Source organism: Megascapheus bottae, chromosome X (genome assembly GCF_031878675.1).
Source record: "Megascapheus bottae isolate mThoBot1 chromosome X, mThoBot2.hap1, whole genome shotgun sequence".
NCBI lineage: Eukaryota > Metazoa > Chordata > Mammalia > Rodentia > Geomyidae > Megascapheus > Megascapheus bottae.
This window is the reverse complement of record NC_143547.1, coordinates 89,081,872-89,091,122: the sequence shown is the minus strand read 5'-3', so window position 1 is coordinate 89,091,122 and position 9,251 is coordinate 89,081,872. Positions and strand designations below refer to the sequence as shown.

Genomic DNA, 9,251 nt, shown 5'->3' with positions numbered 1-9,251 from the left:
TAATAACAATGTTTTGAAAAGCAGGAATAGAATATCCTCCCTTTCCCCCCAAACAAACGAAAACCTTAGAACATGTTCAAAATGGTTGTTTTTATACTTTACAAAGAAATCTCTGTGGGGCAAAGGCTTTCCCTGTAAGTATTGTAAAGAAAGGTTTTATTCTGCCACCTGGATTCATCTTGCTCCTGCAGCTGGCCTATATATCCCAAATCCAGCCTGTCAGTCTTTTTTTATTGTAATTAATAGAAGGGTTGCATTATATTCGCCAGATAGAAGGTGCATTACTTCACATATTTTGATACCCTTTCTCATGTTTTGTCCCCACTTCCCTCCCCCCACCCTTCCCCTCATCTTCCTCCCTCCTTTCTCTATCCTATTTCAAATAAACAAATAAACATATATACAATATACCCGATAACAAGGTAAGATGCTATAACAACATGAGAATAACCAAGGGACAACAAAAGAGATGAGAAATAATACATTAAGAACAACAATCACTCATTATACGGCTCTTGTTTCTGTATCCTGGAGGTCCTTTCATTTAGCTTCATTTTATATGGCCTTACATATCTAGGTTTTGTCCTATTGTAAATTGCTGCCAGGAGAGTCCAAGGTTTATACTAACTATGAAAAATGACAGCCTGTCAGTCTTATAGTTGATTCATACTTCGAGAGATATGACCCTGGCTGCCACCCCTAGCCATCCTGCTTCTCACTCCATCTGTTGGCTGATTCATAATTTTCTGCAATTCTATTAAAATTCCCCTCTGGGAAGCTAATCAGAGCACGCTCACCAAGCAAAACTGATGTGCCTCCCCCTGTATGAAGTGTACACAACAGTGTTAAACATTTTGATTTTAAATAACTTGAAGCAGTAAACAGGCTATATTTACATAATGTCTGTTATTCCTGGATAGGACCACAGGAAAAATTTGGTACAGTTTCCAAGTAGATGCCTACTTGGCTACAGCTATGAGTACAGATTCCATTGAATCCACTAAAGGTCTTCTCAGAGTACTCCCCTCCCTCCACAACGCTGGGAGAGGGATGGATGGCTGCAGCCTACGGTCTGGTATTATAACCTGCCATTGTTCTTCCAAGTGTATTTCGATCAAATTCATTGATTCCAAGTTTGCTCTCTGTGAAAGATTTTAAAAGATTTGCTTTGAGGAAAAAACCTACCAGATATTTCTTTTTTTCTAGCGTACTCCAAAACATAATATTTTATAACATAAACCAAATAGTAAAAAAATTCCTATAATTCATATAATTTATTCCAAGTTTTCAGGAGATAGTAGGAAGAATTGACAAATGATATTGCACCAAATTTTAAGAATTATACATTACCCAAGTAAAAAAAAGGGGGGGGTCAAATAGGATGCGTTTTGCCAGCTATTCATTTGAAGAGAGAGTAATACCTAGAATATGTAAAGGCTTAAAACCACAGTACAATCGAAATAGAGAACAAGCGATAAGAAGAATGAAGAGGAGAAGTGGGGAAGAATGGAGTCAAGAATTCAATGTATATCCTACAAAATGAACAAATGTAAGGGAAGTGGTAGGTTGGGATGGGTTGGTGAGAACATCAAAAGGGATGGCATTAATTAAGACACACTCTATTCATAAACAGTTTTGTTAAATGGCATCTCCTTTGTATGACTACTTAGAGACAAAACAGTAGAAAATACTTTAGAAAGAAATGATGGGGCCAGAAGCATGGCCTAGTGGTAGAGTGGCCTATTAGTAGAGTGTTCACCGAGCATGCACAAAGGCCTAGGTTCGATTCCTCGGCACCACACACACAGAAAAAGCCCAAAGGGGCACTGTGCCTCAAGTGGTAGAGCGCTAGCATTAAGTAAAAAACATGGATAGTGCCCAGGCCCTGAGTTCAAGCCGGAGGAGAAGAGGAAGAAGAAGAAAAAGAAGGAGGAGGAGGAGGGGGAGGGGGAGGACGGGGAGAAGTAGGGGGGAGAGGAGGAGGGGGAGGAGGAGGAGGAGGAGGAGGAGGAGGAGGAGGAGGAGGAGGAGGAGGAGGAGGAGAAGAAATAATGAAATAATGCTCGTAAAAATTCAAGAAAATGAGAACACTTATACATTAGTTTTAAGAATGTTAATTTGTATATCTACTGTTACTACTACTATGGTAGTTCCTCAAGAAACTAAAAACAAAATTACAACATGCTAATTTCCATGTTTTTTCCTATATGCAGGTCTAGTCATTAAAAAATCCTGAAAGTTATCAATATAAAAAGGAATTTTTTTGCCAGTCCTGGCCTTGAGCTTAGGGCCTGAGCACTGTCCTTGGGCTTTCTCAAGGCTAGAGCTCTACCACTTCAGCCTTAGCACCACTTCTTGCTTTTTTCTATGTATGTGGTATCAAGGAATCGAACCTGGGTCTTAGTGCATGCTAGGCAAGCACTCTACCACTAGGCAAAACTCAAAAGGTGCTATTTTTATGGGGAACTAGTAGGAATTCAGAAGTAGAAAATATAAAGTACTGACCAATAAATATGATGAGCATAACGGTTTTGCATGTACAAAATTAAAATAATAAAACTCAATAATATTTGTTCCAAAAGAGGAACATATGTAAGCAAAAATAGTAAAGACTGTGAATTTGATCAAAAACATGATATCCATGTATGAGATACAAAAATAACACCTTCAAACTATATATAATATGTATATACTAATAAAAATTTAAATAAAATGAAGATCAAATCTATGTCCTAAAATGGCTTTTAAAGTTTACAAAATATTTTGTGTCTTCATGTATTTTTCATTAATTGCATAAGTAATCTGTTAGTAAAACTGAAATGACAAACATACTGAATAAAAAAAGAAAACATTCTTTGAAAAATAATTAAAGCACAAAGGACTTGGGATGTAGCCCAGGTGGTAGAATGCTTGACTAGCATGTATGAGACTCTTAGTACAATCCCCAATGCCACCAAAAATTTTGACTAGAAGAGTTATGTAAGCATTATTTGATCATTATGCTACTTTTCCTTGTGTCATAGAAAGGATGCTGTGTTAGGAATGACAGCCATTTTTACTGGATGCCTGGGTAATATTGATTATTTCACATTGTTGAAAATTTTCAGATCTCAACCAGGAGCAATAATATCATTCATACTCAATGGTAAATGGTGAGAAGAGACTGGGAGAAGTGACACATGAGTGTAATGCGAGCTTCTCAAGAGTTGGAGATAGGAAGATCACCATCTGAAGTCAGTCGAGGCAAAAGCAAGAGACAATATTCAAAAAATAGGCTAAAATTTCAAAGGACCGTGGGTGTAATTCAAATGGAAGGATGTTTGTTTAATAAGTGTGAAGCCCTGAGTTCAATCCCCAGTACGACCAAACAATAAATGTCAGGACAACTTCTTTAAATTCCTCTTTAACAAGTGTCCTTAGTGTTTTTCACAGTTATGTGGACAAATACATTCAGATTTTTGAAAGATTTATTATCATTAGTTTCCACTTTTGAACGTGGAATTAAAGAGTCTTAGGAAGGTATATTTATTGCTGCAGTGTTTTTGTTTTTCATTCAGGCTCTCATTTGACAGCTCTGGAAGTACTAAGCATTCTATCAAAGCAAAGTTGTTTTTTCCCCTTAATGAACCAAGACAGCATTCTCTTTCAATAGCACTGATTTTCAACCATCAAGTTAATTCCTTTCATTTGGGGTTTCAGTATGCAGCTCTTTCTTGCCAGCCAACAGCTTAGTACAAAAGTGACTTAAGCATTTGAGCAATTGCCTCTTGAACATAGTAACTGCCCATAATTTGAAATGGATATTTTTCTTGATTTTCTGATTGCCACATTCCCAGTCCTACTGCATGACACTTTTTTAAAATTAATGTATACTCTTTAGGTGCTGATTCAATACCCTATTTAGAGTCACACAGTTGAAAAAATATGCAGCTGTATAAAGGAAATGGTAATTTTTCTAGGTACTGCTCTTAATTTCAGGATATGAAGGATTTATTGTACAGTATGCTATTTATTTTCTGCTGAGAAAGGAGGATAAAATGTAGATTTATGTCTGTACTGTAAAACAATTTAGGGTCGAAGTGTGGCTTAGTGGTAGAGTGTTTGCTTAGCATGCATGAAGCCCTGGGTTTGATTCCTCAGTACCACATACACAGAAAAAAAAAACAGAAATGGTGCTGTGGCTGAAGTGGTAGAGCTCTAGCCTTTACAAAGCTCAAGAACAGGCCCTGAGTTCAAGCCCCAGGGGTGGCAAAAACAAAACAAAATTCAATCTAATTAGAAAGAAATTCAATTTAATTACAACAAACAAACACCCTTTCCCCTACACACACACACACACACACACACACACACACACACACACACACACACACACACAGCCCTCACGCAACAAACATTCCATGCCAGCTACTCATCACTCAAAAAACTAAGGCCACAGGGCCTGGAGTCTGGCCTAGTGATAAGAGTGCTTGCTTAGTATGCACGAAGACCCGGCTTCAATTCCTCGGTACCACATACATAGAAAAAAGCCAGAAGTGGTGCTCAGGCTCAAGTGGTAGAGTCTCGGACCTTGAGAAAGTCAAAGGACAGTGCTCAGGACCTGAGCTCAAGTCCCAGGACTGGCAAAAAAAATAAAGCAAAGGTGCGGTGCGGTGCCTCATGCCTTAATCCTAGCTACTCGGGAGGCTGAGATTTGAAGATCGAGGTTCAAACCCAACCTGGGCACAAAAGGACCTGAGGCTCTTATCTCTAATTAACCTCTAGAAAACGGGAAGTGGTGCTGTGGCTCAAAGGTAGGGAAGTAGCTTTGAGCTGAAGAGCTCAGGGACAGCTCCCAAGACCAGAGTTCAAGTCCCACAATCCACAAAAACAAAACAAAACAAAACAAAAACAAAAGAATCAACTAAGGCCTCCCCTTTATTCCACCAGAAACAATGAAGTTCTCCACCTCAACCACTATGGGGATATTAGAGAAGGTTGAGAACTCCTCCATCCCCACTGCTGTGGGGCCAGTCTACCCTCAGTACAGTGAACAGAAACCATGCATTAGACTCCACATCCTCACCATGGAGACCAGAAGAAAATGCTATATATTTATCACCTGCCAACAAAAGAACTGTCAACTCAGACTTTTTGTCTAGGTATTCATAATTTTATTTTTCTTTTTTTAATTTTTTATTGTAATGTATAGAGGGGTTACAGTTATATACACCAACCAGTAGGTGCATTACTTCTCACACATTGGTAACTGTTCTCATGTTTTTTGTTCCCATTTCTCTCCCCCTCTCCCAATCATCTCCCCCCTCCTTCCTTTCAGCTCAGAATTATTGATGGAGAGGAGATTGTCTCAGATGAAAAAAAATTAAGAGAATTTGTTACCAGAACTACCATAAAAGAATGGGTTAAAAAGTTTTGTGGACAGAAAGAAAATGCCAGAAGAACTCTTGTAACACCAGCAAGGAAGAAAGAATACAACTAAATATGTTTTAATATAAGATTTTTAAACCCTTTTATTTTATTATAAGGGTGATGTACAGTGGAGTTACAGTTACATAAGTAAGGTAATGAGTGTATTTCTTGTTAAACATTTTTACTCGCTGCCTCATTTTCTCCCACTTCTCCTCCCTCTGACTCCTCCTTTCCCCAAGTTGTAAAGCTCATTTTGAACACAAGTGTCTTATATTGCTGTTGCATTGGTTCGCTCTTTGTCCTTTTCTCTCACCATTTTTTCTCCCTCTTCTCTCCCCTAATTCAGATAATCATATCTACAAGATACAGGGTGCCCAAATAAAAAAAACAATGACAATAGGGGATAAACCAAACTGAACAAATGAAAGAAAAAAGAAATCACTTTACATTAAAAACAACATCTTATTGCCATATCTTGGAGTTCATGATTTCTTTTATTTGTAATAATTAGTGTATGTCTAGAATAGTCCTAGCAAAGGATCACTGTATCTCATTAGCTATGTTTATATGACCATATAAAATGATGCTAACTAAAATAGACTACTTTAAGATTTTATAGGCCAGGAATATGTGAAGGAAAAATTCACAACATACTTGGTATTATTCTACCAAGATACAGTCAGGTGCAGTAGCTCATGCCAAGAATCCCAGCTACTTATGAGGTGGAGTGCAAAAGGCTTGCAGCTCTAGGCTAATCCATACAAAACAAAACGAAACAAAACCTTTAGACCTATTCCACTAAAAGGCTGGCCCTGATAATACATACATACTTGCAATCCAGGAATGGAAATGCATAGGTAGGAAGATGGCAGTTCAAAATGAGAAAGGGGAAATGAAATCCTATCTGAAAAATAACCTAAGGCAAAAATGGCTGGGGTCCTAGTAAAAGTAGTCATTTGCTTAAAAAGTACAAACCCCTGGGGCTAGGAATTTGGCCTAGTGGTAAAGTGCTTGCCTAGCATGCACTAAGACTGGGGTTCAACTCCTCAGTACCACATAAAAAGCTGCAAGTGATGCTGAGGCTCAAGTGGTAGAGCTCTAACCATGAGAAAGCTCAACGACAGGTGCTGAGGCCCTGGACTCAAACCCAGGACTGGCAAAAAAAAATAAAAATAAAAACCCTGAGTTGAAACCCATCAGAGACCTGAGTGCAAACCCATCAGAGAGAGAGAGAGAGAGAGAGAGAGAGAGAGAGAGAGAGAGAGAGAGAGAGAGAGAGAGAGAGAGAGAGAGAGAGAGAGAAGGGGGAGGGGGAGAGAGACACAGAGGCAGAGGCAGAGAGGAGAGAGAGAATAGCAGGTGCTTGTAATGCCTGTAATCCTAGCTACTCGGGAAACTGGTATTTGAGGATCCTGTTCAAAGCCAGCTCAGATAGAAAAGTCTCCATGAGTCTCTTATCTCCAATAAATCACTCAAAAACTGGAAGTGGTGCTTTGGCTCAAGTGATAGAGTGCTAGCCTTGACCACAAAGAGGCTGAGAACAGTGTCCAGGCCCTGAGTTCAAGCCCCACAACTAACCAAAAAAAAAAAAACACAGAGAAATACTTAAGACAATTATATCATAAACAGGACAGAACTCAGAACTCAGTAACATAAAATGACACAAGTTTTCCATTCTTCATTGAACACCTGTAAATTTATGATTTTGATATTTTTAGTCAATTCTCATTATTCATAGTATTTATTATGTTCTGTAAAGTTCCCTCAGGCACTGAATTCATAAAGACAAATGTTATTCCTATGATAATACATTTCATTATGTATTTATAGTGTAGTATTATATATAATGCTGGATTTAACTTTCTGAAAAATTTTACCACTTATGTTTCTCATAATTCTGATTATCATTTCTTTCTTTCATTATTTTAGATTATGTTTAAGTAGTTGCACAAATGATTTGCCATTCAACAAAGTATTTTGTGAATATAGTCCATCTTAATCAATGTTGTCCCTTTCATTTTGTCATATTTTTATAAAAATGACATGTTTTCCTTATAAAACCAAGTAATAATTGTATTTTGTTTTGCTTTCCTCAGGGAAAAATTGTGTTGGATCTCCTCCTTAAGTATTTAGAATAATTCATCAATATTGTTATCTGGACTGACAGTTTTACCTCTGGCAAGATTTTAAAAACAAATGTTAATAATATCCAAATACATTGCATCTAATAATGAAGATGTCATACAGAATCTCTGAAAGCTATTGAGCAGTAGCAGGAGGGAGGACTGAAAAAGGAAAGATGGATGAGGTTGATCTGCCTGAATTATGATGTAAGGTCATATCAACTACCATGATGAAACCCCTTGGAAAATGTTTTACATTGAGTAGCAGGAAAATAAAACAGGCATGTGAGAGTCAACAGAGCAGGTAAAATGGTGAATATATTCAAAGTATGAAAATATACCAATAACCTGTTGAAATTGTTTTACGAAGGAAGGAGGGGAAGTGATAGTGTTAAAAAGAAGGTGACTGGGCCAGGAGTTTGGCCTAGTGGTTAAAGTGCTTGCCTAGCATGCATGAAAACCTAGGTTCGATTCCTCGGTACCGCATACATAGAAAAAAGCCAGAAGTGGTGCTGAGGCTCAAGTGGTAGAGCTCTAGCCTTGAGAAAGTCCAAGGACAGTGCTCAGGCCCTGAGCTCCAGCCCAGGACTGGCAAAAAAAAAAACCAAAAACAAAAAAAATAAATAAAAAGAAGGTGACTTTAATTAGAGTGCATTGTGTGCTCACAAATACCACAATGAACTCTTCCCTTGGATAATTAATTTACGCAAATAAAAATCTTAATAAAATGTTTTTGTGCACCAAAATAAAAAAACACATAAGACTTCACATTTTAAATTGTTCTATTACTGACTTTTGTAATTTATAAATTTAAATAAGCTTGTTCTCAGAAAAATATTAAGGTACTGGCATAAAATTCTTTGTAATATATTATTAATCATTTTTATATCTGTAGAACATAGTGATTATCTCTTTTTTGTTAAGTGTGCAGGTTATTTTTATCTTCTTTATATGTGTGTGCATGTGTGTGACATATATATATATATTTAGCTGTGTAACTCCCTATAAGTACTGCTTTTATATGCCTGAGGCTTAGACTCAGGGCCTGTTTCCTTCTCTTAGCTTTATAGTTCAAGGCCGGCGCTCTACCACGTGAGCCACAGCTCTACTTGCAGCTTTTTTTGCCAGTCCTGGGGCTTGAACGCAGAGCCTGGGCACTGTCCTTAGGTGTTCTCAAGGCTATCACTCTACCACTTGAGCCACAGCACCACTTTCAGTTTTTTCTGTGTATGTGGTTCTGAGGAATTGAACCCGGGGCTTCATGCCTTCTAGGCAGGCACTCTACCACTAAGCCACAGCCTCTACTTTCAGCTTTTTGATGGTTAATTGGAGATAAGAATCTCATGGAATTTACTTCTTGTAATGGCTTGGAAACATAATCCTTAGATCTCAGCCTCCTGAATTTCTAGGATTACAGGCTACTTATGACTTTTAACAGTATCCCATAAGTTTTAATAAAACTTCCTTTTAAATGTACAAATAATTGGGGAAATGAATATATCTTCAGTGTGTAGTTTTAATGAATTTTATCAAATAGAATAAGGCATCAAATGATCTACAAGTAAAAATGATCTACAAGTAAAATCATTAGATCAAAAGGTGAATAACTCGATGGTTAATTTGATGTCAATTTGACTGGCTCACAGGGTGCCCAGAGAGTTGTGAGTGTTTCTAGGTGGCTGTTTCTACATCATGTTAACAAGCATATAAATTGACATA

At 37.6% G+C, this 9,251-nt stretch overlaps 1 long non-coding RNA gene across 1 annotated transcript in view; it reads left to right on the top strand.

Annotated features, from left to right (window-relative positions):
• The first annotated feature begins 7,511 nt into the window (after positions 1-7,511).
• Positions 7,512-9,251, top strand: part of LOC150041523 (uncharacterized) — a 31,745-nt gene continuing 30,005 nt past the window's right edge. Inside the window, exon 1 of the long non-coding RNA XR_016533860.1 lies at positions 7,512-7,836. This is a non-coding gene — a long non-coding RNA (uncharacterized LOC150041523). The remainder of the gene's footprint in view (positions 7,837-9,251) is intronic.